This window comes from Natrix helvetica (assembly GCF_964273705.1).
Source record: "Natrix helvetica genome assembly, chromosome: 1".
Lineage (NCBI taxonomy): Eukaryota > Metazoa > Chordata > Lepidosauria > Squamata > Natricidae > Natrix > Natrix helvetica.
In genome coordinates this window covers 80846054-80858945 of record NC_138548.1, presented here as the reverse complement: position 1 = coordinate 80858945, position 12892 = coordinate 80846054, and the positions used below count along the sequence as shown (strand labels likewise).

The following is a 12892-nucleotide window of genomic DNA, read 5'->3' as shown; positions in this document are numbered from 1 at the left end:
TCAACATACCGATGATCCCTAACCCTATGTTGTAGGTGACCTTAACCAACAGCTTCATATAGATGCAGCAGGAAGAGGAGAAGAATGCTGAAAGACCACACCACAAGTGTTGGGCTGGGTATCCTCTTCCAAATCAGCATCAAATGAAATTGGTGGTAAAGGAAGAAAGAATAATAACTGCAATAATACGATATGCTCACCACTCCTGAGCCAACCAGAATGATATCATGATTTGTGGCATAAAAGACCACCAAGAGATCAAGAAGTGCAATCAGTTCTATACTGAGGCTGAAACCCAACTGAAAAGGGTCATTGAAATTTTCTGCCCACGGATTTCGTTCTTTCACTACATTTCCTACATTTCTGGGTAATGGCACCGCCATTCTCTATTTCTTCACCCAACAGACTGTTGGAATAAGAAATGCCTGCTTTTGCAAGAAATCAGCATAAAGAACTGTTAAATTTAACCACACCTCCTATGTTTCCCAGCCAGCTGGGAACAGTGGGATTTGCAGTACCCAATTTCAAGAGGATATCTTTATGGAAGGCTGCAATTTCACTTACTATATTTAATAAACACCCATCCTGGATTTATCAGCAATTATATTCTCAAGTATCATTTTTAATCTACCTCTTTGATGTCAATTTAGAAATGTAAGCCATGTTGAGTTTAAAATATTATTTGGCAATAGATTATAGTAGTAGGACCTGGCTTGATTTGCTTTTGGTTTGCAACTAACTGGGAAATAACCCAGTGAGGCCTCCAGTACAGAACAGGGGAACAAAGAAGGGCTGTCTTATTAGTAGTCTTATGTCTTTGATGAAGATTGTTTATAGAAGCGTCAAATGTGAAGAGGACTGTCAAATTGCTATGTATATCTCTGAAGAACTATCCCATACTTCTGTTGGCCATGTGCCCCACAAGTACTGGTTACAGAAGCTTTCAATCATTTCAGAAATTGTGTAATCAATGGTAATGTACAAGAGATGACATTTCCAAGCCCAGGATGACTCTGCAGTTCCAGGTGAGGGTTCTTTCCATTAATGCAACTTGTTTTCTTGTCAGCAACTCTGTAGCACTGCTGCAATTTATTCTGCTGAATAGGACTGCCGTGAGCAATTTACTAGAAAGCTGGGCCTGAGGGTTACATTCTTTTTGTTAATATCTGTGGGGTTGCAGCTAATGTGATAAGAAACATCTACCCTTGTATGTTTATAATGGGCTGATGCTGATAATTCAGAAAAAAAGATTTATGAGAAATATTAAAGCTTTACCTTGGAGAGACTGTAGAAGTAGATATTACGATGATGAATTCTTCCTCCCAACCTCATATTTGTGGGAGTGTAGGATTGGCTTGCAATGGTGAATTAGCAGGCTGCTGCAGGGTATATGGGTTTAATCTTACCAATACCTGACGTTAGACATTTAGAAACCTAAAGGTCTTTTTCAAAGAAGTGACAACTAAAAGAAAGGTCAAACATACCTTTCTCATCCAAATGCCAGTCATCTATGCCAGCAGTTTAAAGCAAGAACAGCCTAAATGGATGATGAAAGAAAATCTTGTATTTGTACTCTTCCCATCCTTGCGGCCATGAACGATCCCTTAGATTCCCTGATTCCCCCCCATCCCTGAGTGATTTCTGGCATTGCTTTGCCAGTAATCAATCAAACTGGGCCCCAAAATGTGTAAGCCCAATTGGGGATCCCAAAATGGGGGAGCAAGGTGAATTTTCTGTGCTCCAAATTATATTGTTCAAGTGGTCTCCTAGTTCTCTTGTTAGGCTACAAGAAGTTGATAATCATTCATTCAATGACAGTTCAAAGTTACAGCCATGCTAAATGGTTGCTGCACCCGGTTCCCACAGATCAAAATCTGGGCACCTGGGGCGCTTCAACTCCCACCCATCTGCCTATCTCCCCACCTTCCATCTCTGCCCTTTTGGTTGCTCTGCACTCGATTGCCTCCACAGACCTTGCAGGGACCTTCCCTCATTCATGCCTGTCCCATTCTTTAACTGCTTAACTTATATTCTTGACTTGAACAAGAAGAAGTAGAGATTAGTGTCTTTCTGTTCCTTTTAAGATCCAAAATGCCAAATTATTCTGAAAAAGCATATGAATTAGTAGATAGGTTTTGCTGTTGTGGCAGTTTTCAGGCAAACGGAGCAATTATTTGGCTTTCCAAAGCCAATAGCTATTAATTTCAATTTGATAGATTGTAGGTCATCTTTTTAATTCCAGCAGCTAAACCAAGATGGGATCCTTAAGTCAGTTGCGAGGTTTAATCCATATACCAGCCATAATACAGTATAAATGATTCAGAGGATTTGTGAAACAAAGAATTTCATTGTAAATTTTGCATGGTGCTGCAGATTTTTGGAAATTACTAAATGGCACAATAATAGCTAGAATAATGGTTGAGTTTATTAACAAAAACATTATTGATAAACTTCCTTAAATTTTATGAACCCTGCTTGAATAAAAGTTAGAGGCTATGGATGATATTATTTTGAGACTAAACATTACACTTCTGAATTACACGAGACTTAACGAAGTTTTACTACATAATTTAAATATTTTACCTCACTTACATTTTCATTTGTGTTAAAGAACAAAATATCTTTGAAAGCACTTTTCTATAGTGATAAATTTGACAAAAATATGAGTTACAAATGTAAGTATTTGGCAGGTTTTCAGTATAACTTTTGTGTTATAGATGGATGATTTAAGTGATATAGCAAAATCAGTTGCCTTGTTTGCCTGCTGCTATTACAGAAATGCTAGTCTTCTGCTGTCAATGTTGAGTAACATTCAGTATGGGAAATATACTCTTATTTCAGTTACTTCCCTACTGCCTTTTTTTAGAAGCAATTCCTTGCAATACCAGGAGCTGACTGGTTTTCCCATTGTATACAATTTACTGGACTACTTGAAAGTTGGTATCTCTGCTGTATGATAATGAATAAAAATTCAAGCCAATTAAATTGTGTGAGCTCTTTAAAAACACATTCAATCTGCACATCCCTACTACCAGTAGTTGGGGATTAGGGGACACTATCCAGCAAAATAACAGGGCATTAGGAGGCGAAAATGTATTTCAGGAAGTATGTTGGATGGAAATATTGGAAAGGAGCTTGACTAAGAAACCTCCTTCTCTGCCTAATAGGCTATTGGTATATTCAGCATTTCTCTGTAGGAAGATTGTGATCCTTACCTGAAGTAAAGATGGACATCCTTAAATTTCTAGTATCTATTTTTAAATTATTATTAAAGCTCTGAATTTCAGTAATCAAAGGTAGTTGCAATGAAATGATTTCACCCCCAAAGTAACACATTTTAGCTATAAAACCTAGCAGAGTTGGATCTGGTCATAAAACAGTAAGTGAGACAACTTCAAAAAAAAAGTTGGGGGATGGGATCTTGGCAATATTGAGGAAGAGGAGCCTCTAACTCCATCCCGCCTCTATGTGTGCTTGCTTGCCTAGCTATTGTAAAGGCCACAAAAGCCTTTCAGCTGCAAATTCCAGTAGCCAGATGTTGTCTGTTGTTGACTTCTTGGTTGCCTCCCTTGGGATAAAAAAATTAGGAGCTCAGTTCTGAACTGGGGAGGATTTGATATTTGCCAGATTTTTGAATGGGAAATTCTGGTTCATTCTACTGCCAGTGAATAATTCCCTTTCTCTGAGCCCTTCCTTTAAAATTGTGGTTGCCTGTTTTCCTTAGGTGCCTCTTTACCTCTCATTAGTGCAGGATCTGGCATGTTTGCTGCAGGCATCCTGTTCCTCCCCCCCTTCTTCTTTCTTTCTGTGAGCCTTGATGGGATTTGTCAAGACCTTTCCTCCCCCCCCCCCCTGTCTATTGAGCTTTGAAACAAAAGGAATGGCAGGAAGAAAAGCTCCTAAGAGGAGGATTGATCCAGGAGAGAGAAAGTTGTTGAAGACATTTTGATCCCTTTATTGTTTCAGAATTGAAGGAAAGAGAGAGAGTTTAAAACCAGCGGCAATCTCTTTTCCTTTAGATGCTGGGCTCCTTTAGTGACATGGTTTTATCTTAGGTTGTAATGTTCTAGTAAGTCTCTGAAAATTGCTGAAGGATGCTCTTGGGGCTGGCCTTCAAGCAGAATTACTATTTTGAGCACAAGATTATCCCGTTTATTCAGTTAGAATTGTTATTGACTGGAGCAAGAATTGCAGAGTACAATTATTGTTGTTTATCCCCTGACAGTAAACACAGTAAAGCCCAAGGTTCCCTAATGTATTTTGAATTGCCACTAATTTTAGTATTTCGTTTGAGTATGATCTGAGGTTGCTGTATTATTCCCCTGCTGCCAGCACTAGAAATATCCTTCTCTCTTATCAGCAAATAACAGGTAAGCGCAGAATTCTGTTGGTTTTTTGTTCATTGTATGAAATACTCACCAACAAGATCACAGGCAAAATCATAATTAGATAAAGGATTGAGCAGTTGCCTTCTGTGCGTCAGCCTTTCAATCTGGAAGCCTCACCTGGGTTGCACCAGGAATGCCAAAAGATTGTCAGATTACAGCATGGTGGTTCAACTTTTGCTTATACCAGAAACTTCTGCAGAGAGGAATTCATGCTGATCTCAATGAGATTCAAGGAAAACATCCTCCTCCTCATTATATTTTGCACATGGCAGAGAAGACACTGAAGTAAATCATTAAAAAGCATGATATTGGAGCAGCCATACAAAGGAAGTACTCCACTAGGAAGTATGGTGACATATGTGTGCGTGTGTGTGTGCGGACATGCATGCATACATACATACAAACATACCATGTTTCCCCGAAAATACAACAGGGTCTTATTTTCTTTTGCCCCACAAAATATGGCTTTGGGTTTATTATCAGGGAGGGCTTATTGTTTTGGGGTTGCTGGGCGGCTGCTCCCTTGTGAGCGGACTCCCAAAGAGCCAGGCACAGCCTCAGGGGCGAAGCAGCCATGAGGTAACCACGCTCACGAGCAGCCGCCCAGCAAATCCCCTCTCCAGCCGGGCAGAGCACCATTCACTGACCTAGGGGCTATCACTAAGGCGCCAAGCCATGTGGCGCTCTGCCCGCCCTCCAGCTCCCACGGCTTGGCACATTCGGGATACCTCCTAGGTCAGTGCATGGAGCTCTGCCCGGCTGGAGAGGGGGGTTGTGCGAGCGCCTGTTTTGCCCCCAGCCTCATCAAGCCCTTGTGCAGCTGTACCAGGGCAATGCTGCTGCCTGTAGTGAGCTCCCTCCCATATTTGGGCATACCAGGGGTTGTAACACAAATACATACCTATTTCCCTGGCCTAGCTGATAGAGAGCCTGTGGCTTAGTGCCAATTACATCGGCCTAATATGCAATACAGCCCTGGTTCGATTCCCAGTAAGGGAAATAGATCTATACTAGTCTCCCTTTATTTATTTATCAGCACAAATACAACACAAATATAAAAAGGCAACATTAAAAATAAAAATATGGTTTTCTGCCTGGATGATCCTCTGTAATGAGCCGAAGGACAGAAAGGGGGAGTAGTGAGGTCCCTCCCATATTTTTATGTGTGTGTGTGTGTGTATGTATGTATACATACATACACACACACACACACACAGTGTGTGTGTGTGTGTGTGTGTGTGTGTGTGTGTATGTATATATATATATATATATATATATATATATATATATATATATATATATATATATATATATATATATATATATATATATATATATATATATATATATATATATATATATTTGTTTTCGTAGATTTTCACGGGTGTAGGTATGCTGGTTTTGTTGTATTCGGGTCTTTTCCCGTGTAAGGTTGAGATTGTCTTTGCAACGTTTCGGCAGGATCTCACCTGCCATCTTCAAGCTGTGGGCTTAAAATGTGATCAGAGCTGCGTTCTTTCTGTAAGTCTGTATACATACATACACATATACATACACACACACACACACACACACACACACACCATATATACAGTTTAAAACATGGCCTTTTCTCCAATACGTTTCAATGCTTCATTTATAGACATGGCCTTTCTTAATTATATATTGCAATTTTTTGTCTGTTTGACCCCAGTGGCCCACAACAATTTTATATGTATGCTTCTACATGCGTGTGTGGTTGGGAGGGTGAGCTATGAGGATAGTGCCATGTTTTAGATATAAGAAACCTAGTTCCATAAAAGACTATTTGTTTTTTTATTTTAAAATTTGTTGTAAACATACGTACGTACGTACGTACATAAATACATGGATACAAAGAGAGGGAGAGTTGCAAATAAATATCTCTGAAACACCTGATATTCTTGCTATGGAAAGAAATGGAAAGCAAGTTGGGCAGTGCAAATTGTTTCAGTTACCTTTTTTCATAGAGATTTCCCTATTTTTAGTGTGTTGCTTCTATTTAGACCAAAAAGGAGACTTGTGAATTGCTAGGATACTACAGGACCAGAAATAACTCTTCCCAGCAAGGATCTGTGGTGTGTGGGTGGAATTCGCTACATGGTGTATTTGTGCCAAAGAAACACCAACTGTGCCTGCTATCTGTCCTTGCCCCGGTATCAGGTTATCAGCACAATCTCTTGACAGCTTGGAACACTGCATTCCAAGGTGACATCTCTGTATTATTTCTTAAGGAGCGAGCCCCAGATTTGTGCTATTTAAACAATTGTCGTGGTGCCTTTGAGATCACTTCCCAAAACAAAATTCCCATCCTGAGCAGCATTTTGGAATGTTGCTGCTGTATGTTTCTGTAATTGGATAGTTAACCTATGTTCTTTTTTTTCTTTTTTTTTAAGTGAGCTATTTAAGGTCATCTTCCTGAAGAGTATAAGGTTTGTTTGTTTGTTTTTCCCTGAAGGCAGAAAGAATGATTAAGGGTTAAAGGAACTGGATGTAAGTGGAAGAGGGCAGACTATCCATGTGCAGGAGAGATCTGAAAGAGTGTGACATCAACAGAGCCTCAAGCAATGTCAGATAGCTTTACAAAAGCCCTGATCTCTGTAGTTGCCAGTTTAGTCATTAACCCAAAATAATGGGGAAAGCCATGCCTGCCAAGTGTGCCCATGCAGAACAATTACTTGCATAGGGGCCTGATTAAAATCTGTCATCTTTATGGGAACAGATGCAGAGGGATGCTAGGGCTTGAGCAGAGATAAAAGTTAGATGGGGCAGCTACAGACATCTCCTTTTCTTTGATTATTTATGTAGAACCACTACCACAAATTTATGTCTCACGTAATTGACTTACAGTGATTTGCTTAACAACTGCAATAGAAAGGACATCTTTCATAATCACATGACATTTCATTTTATAACTGTGGCATTTAGTGACAGAGTTGCCAGTCCTGAATGTGGCTAGTAAATGAGGGCTACCTGTAGAGATTATTTATTTAGGCTTTATGGATTTTATGTCTCAGTTTACCTTACATGTTCTCAGCAAATCTGTGTGTATCTATGCCTCTCTCCCATTGAAAACTTCTATTTTGCATTTAAAATAAAGTTTACATGAGATGGCTGGGTCCTCGGAATGGAAATGAAGGAGGTCTCAGGACCATTAAAAAAGGGGAGCCATTGCTGGGTTCAGTCTGGGTGAGAATAAAAGAACTGTCAAGTCATTGCACAGGGGGCCAATGCTACTCTGAATTTTTGTCCTGCATTGTCATCTGTCTTGCATAACTGCTTTTTCACTTAAAGAAAAGTGGAACAGTTAAATGCTGTATTCTCTATAGATTTTATTAGTTTAATCTAGGGGCCAGCAACCCATGGCTCTTTCATCCCTCTGCTGAGGCTCCCTGTTGCCGGTCGGCTCCACAATTGGTAGAGTTTTTGGTTAGGACAGGTAAAGGAAAAAGGATGCCACACTAGGAGGAGACTCTATGGTGGGGGAACCGGACTTCCGGTTGGCTCCAGAATTGAATGAGAGGGGGGGGGGCTTCTGTTTAGGACTTTTGTGGTTCTTTGAGTGTTTAAGGTTGCCGACCTCTGGTTTAATCCTTCAAGTTAAGCTTGACACCCAGACACTTTCTGAATATAGCCATGTAATTTTTGGCAATGATAAGTAAGTGCTCTCACTCCTTCATGTTTTTTTTTTTCAGTTTTCTGATTTAGCATATAGCTCTGAGATTTCCTCTTGGTCTCCCATGTGAAACAATGTGTTAGGCAAATGAAAAAATCCCTTAGGCTCAAATATAGAAAAAAAGAAACAATAAGCAAAGGAAGTTGGACTAATGGATAATGTCCTTCCATTATTTTTATGACATAAGCATCACCTTTAAAAAAAAATGTCCTGTAACTAACAATGGATTTAGTGCCATTTTGGGGTCTCGTAATGACATAAATTGAGCCTTGTCATTTGCATCATAAGTACTGTAACTTGATGAGTTTTAGCTCCGCATTCACAGACAAAAGGCAAGTGTGGTTCTTTCTCTGCAGAGAGGCTGAATGGTAGCAAGAAAAGATCTACCTTTTTTTATTCTAGCACCATCCAAACATGGCGAACTACAATTCCCATGACTTGGTCTGAAACCTCTGCAGATCACTAAGTTCAGGAAGGTTGCAATATAGACGATACCTTACCATAGGGCAGAAGACTTGAAAGGAAGAATATTGTAGATCATTACCATTGAAACTCTCCTGTGAAGGAAATCCAGAACTAAAACATCTCCAACCAACAGCTATCCTTCTGCTTCTAGAAGACTTCTAGTTCCTCAATGAAAACACATTTTATGTTAAGGCAACAGAGAATAACTGCTTGGTGTTAATCTAATGCAGTGTTTCTCAAACTTGGCGACTTTAAGTCCTGTGGACTTCAACTCCCAGAATCCCCCAGCCAGCATAGCTGGCTGGGGAATTCTGAGAGTTGAAGTCCACAGGACTTAAAGTCGCCAAGTTTGAGAAACACTGATCTAATGTGACAAATAAAAAGTAAAGTCTCCCTAAAGACAAGTACGTTTTCTGGCACTGCTTTTTTGCCACTGTCTTCTGTATTTTTTAAAAATTTCCCAGACATTGTTACGGCTGTGATATTTCCAGATAGTTATCCGCCCCCCGCCCCCCCCCCCAAATCCTGGTATTAACCAGAGATGAGCCTGCTTTGATTCCAAGATCAGCTGAGGTTGGTTAGGTGCTGTTGGTTGTTGCGTATATTACTGGCGTCATTTGACAAAGAATTGAAGTTAATCAAAATGTTTTAAGGAAGTGAATACCTCAAACAGCACTGTTCTGGGTATGTGAACAAAGCAGAATGCAATGTAATAGTTAAGGACAAACAGAAGCTAGAATTTTTAAAAAGTGACAGAAAATTATGGGGTTTTTTTTGGCCAGCTAATGTCAAAAGAATATATAAAGTACATAGTATAAGAGGATGTTAGCTTTAGGGAGGCAAGATAGAATGAACTGATTCACATCCTTCTCGTGGTAAACTGGTTAACAAAGAATACCCTTACTAGGAAACCTCCAATCATATTGCTACCAATATTTGTGCAAAGCAAGCAAGGAACTGCTGAGGAACATCGCTCAAAGCTTGGAAACATGAAGGGAAAGATTAAGTCTTCTTGCAAGGAAAGAGAAGGATGTTTTCTTATAACCAATTGTCACAATTGAAAGTACAGGATTGGGGAAACATAAGCCTCCTTTATCTGGGCTGTTCATTTTATACCTCCAGGTCTAGATCATAGAGTTTTCTGCTTTATATGAAGCATCCGGAAATGAAAAGTCCTAAAGAAAAAAAGATAGTATAAATAGTCCATACTTAGCAACTGCCTCATGATCGCAGTTACAACAATGATGAAAAAGTAACTGGCCTTCACAGATCTGTAAAGAAAAGAAAAGCTGAAGTAAGATCATAAGCGCACACCTCTGATTTATTTATTTATTTAGCATATGGCATAAAGTACATAGTTAACAGTAGTAAATATATATATATGGTGGGATAGAAATATGTAGTCAATTTTGTAAGGTATGAGGAAATCAAGTTAGATGTAAGTTATAGGTTACATTTTAAAATACGTGGCTTCATGCAAATGGAGCAAGTGTTCTATAAATTGATATCTGGGTCGTTTATCCAATTAAGTGCCATATTTGTTAGCTGAAGAAAATCTGCTTTTCCTCCTGCTCTCAAGTGGCAAATAGTCACTGTGATCTAGTGTCAAATGAGGAGCCTCACAGATACATTCAGGGAGGGATACTCTGCCCCATTTAAACAAATGTCTTGACAGATAACATACAAGCCGCACATCCTATTCAGGGTTTTCCACCATTGGCAGAAAGCATCGTAACCCTCTAATATCTGTGCTGGGGTGTCAGACATATTTTTTCTGGAATCTGGGCTTAAAAATATTTCAGTGGGATGTTATAGAATTGTATCATTGTAGAGAAGAGCTGAATGCCTTCAATGCAGAATAAAGTGATAATGAAAGAAAAAGTGATGTTCTGTGATGTTATCTGTCTTTTTAGTCCCCTATCTGCACTATCCCACCATAGAAGATTTAAATAATAGGTAGGTGGGGAATTGGCCTGTAATGATACGCTGTTTTCCTAGATATTTCAATAGGGTTGGGCCAGTTGTTTGGAACAAATGGTGAGATGCTTCCCATCCTTTCTTCTATAAACAAACCTCAGTTCTGCTGCCTGTTGCATCTTACCATTGGTGTGATGGCATTGTTTGTTGCACAGCAGTTGGGCTTGCAGTTTCTATGGCCTCCTGTTGTTTTTTATCTGCCAAAGATGATCCCAAGCCTCTGTTTCCTTCTAAAGTAGAATTTTATCTCCTTAATATTAATAAAAGCAAGAGTAAAAAATGAAAACAAGCAATAATAGTCAAGCAATACCAAATATAATAAAACAAGAGTACAAGGAAATTCTGCCTTCTTATCAATAACCGACAAACCACAAAATCTTTGGGTGAATGGACTAATTTGGACAGTTAAAGGGCATAAAATAAAAGGTTGGCCTTGGTACATGGTCAGGAGTTTCAGGTGAGGAGAGAAATGACTAGCTGACAAGGTAACAATTTCAAATTAAAACAAAAAGCGACACTAAAAAGCTGTGATTTTTTTCAGATTTAGGAAATTGGTATTACAATGTAACTCTGTAAACCGCTTAGAGAGGGCTGTAAACCACTGTAAAGCATTACATAAGTCTAAGTGCTATTGCTATATCAACTTAACATAAATTAATGTAACATCAAGTTAATAAAAAGGCATAAGTCTCTCTCCCCTCTTCCTGTGGTGATGAATCAAGAAAGTAAAGGGGACTGTAGTAGATTTCTTAATGAAATCACTGGTCAAATATAAGGCAGCTATCTGGAAAAAGTAAATTGCACATATTGTGGTACTTAGGAATAGAAAGATGTCAACATTTCACTGTCACAGTTCACCCAAATGAAGCTTGCTTAAATAGATACCCTGCTTCAGAAGAAGGCTTTGTTAAAGCAATAAGTTTAGAAAAACTTGGCACCTCACCTTTTATAGCCATTAGAGAGGGAAGTGCAGAGGAAATTAGACGCCACTCCCAAAGGATTCTCCTAGTTTTGCAGTGGGAAAAAATGTGGTTTCAGGACAGGTTTTCTGCCTATCATATGCTGCACAAGTCCAGACGTGTCTAGTGGGGATGGAGCCCACGCACGAAAGGTGCTCACATTGACTTACTTCTCGAGCACACTTCCAAAATGTTGCCTGTGCCTTCGGGAATCCCTGGGAGCCTCTCTCTTCAGGGGCCTTGAGGAGGGACGCAGCTGCAGGTACAAGCAGCCTCCGCATAATTGGCATTCCAGCAGGCTGCTTGGCCTTTGCTAAGCCCCCTTTCAACCTAGCCCCCTCCTGATTAAGGGGGCGCTTCTGCCTCTTGCTTTTCCTCCCTTTCTCCAGGCGTTAATCTCAATCTCACAGACCTCTTGGGATTTACAAACTACTAAACAAGCCATGCATGTCACTTTTTTTTTTTAAACAATCGCGCCCTGGAGGGAAAAGTAAAACACGCATTCCAAAGTGGTGAGAAGAAACCGAGAATCCCGGGCACGTGCCCCTGAAGCTTTCAAAGGAAGGAGCTGCAAAGGAGAGCTACACGGGTGGGCTCTCGAGATTCGCCCCCACCCCACCCCGTGCGGTTAGGAGGGGCCGCGTCAGGACCCCAAGGAAGGCTACACCAAATTAAGGCGAACCTCTCGGCCTCTGGGACCACGCAATCCCCCCCCCCTTTTTTTTTCCAGGGACGCGTTGGCCTTCTGAAGGTTGGGGGGGGCACTCTTCCTCGCTTTTCGCGGTGCGTCAGCCTTTGGGAAAGGGCATCCGCCGCTCCGAGGGGAAAGCTCGTTTCGTGGGAAGGAAAGACTCGCAGTCAAGGTAGATGGGGGGGGGAGGGGGAGGGAACACGGTATACATAAGAGGCGGGACAGACGGAGGTCTTTTGCCCCGGCCGATTGGCAAAGGACCCGGGAGTTCTTGGAGCCGGTAGAAAGTGAAGGCAACGTTTTCTTTATTCGCCTTTGTCCTCCTTCCGGAGAGGATCCCGGCGCTAGCAAATACGGTTGCGCGCCGATCCCAAAGATCGGGGGAAGCGATCCAGACGAGGCAGCTGCGGCGCTGTCGGCTGCGCGCAAAGTTCAGAAGAGGCACGCAAGGTCGCCCGGACCGCAGTTAGCAGCAGGTGTGAAGAAGAGGGCTTGGGGGGGGGGGGGTCCAGAAAAGGTCCTGTGAATTACAACATTGGTGGATCCTGTCCTGCGTTTAAGCGCGTTGCAGGCTGGTGCTCGCAGTTGGTTTGCGTGATTTCGGGGGGGGGGGCATGGTGGTTATACCTCGTCCCTATCTGGGGAGGCCAGATTGGGCAGAGCTGTTCTCGAATTGTTTGTCTGCCAGTCTGCTGAAGCCGCGGTCGAGATTGGCTTC

The 12892-nt window shown here is 41.0% G+C and overlaps 1 protein-coding gene across 1 annotated transcript in view; it reads left to right on the top strand.

Annotated features, from left to right (window-relative positions):
• Nucleotides 1–12407: 12407 nt before the first annotated feature.
• The window catches only part of LARGE2 (LARGE xylosyl- and glucuronyltransferase 2), a 30238-nt gene continuing 29753 nt past the window's right edge, over nt 12408–12892 (top strand). The window contains exon 1 of the mRNA XM_081939795.1: nt 12408–12650. The gene's annotated coding sequence lies outside the window, so the exon portion shown is untranslated. The remainder of the gene's footprint in view (nt 12651–12892) is intronic.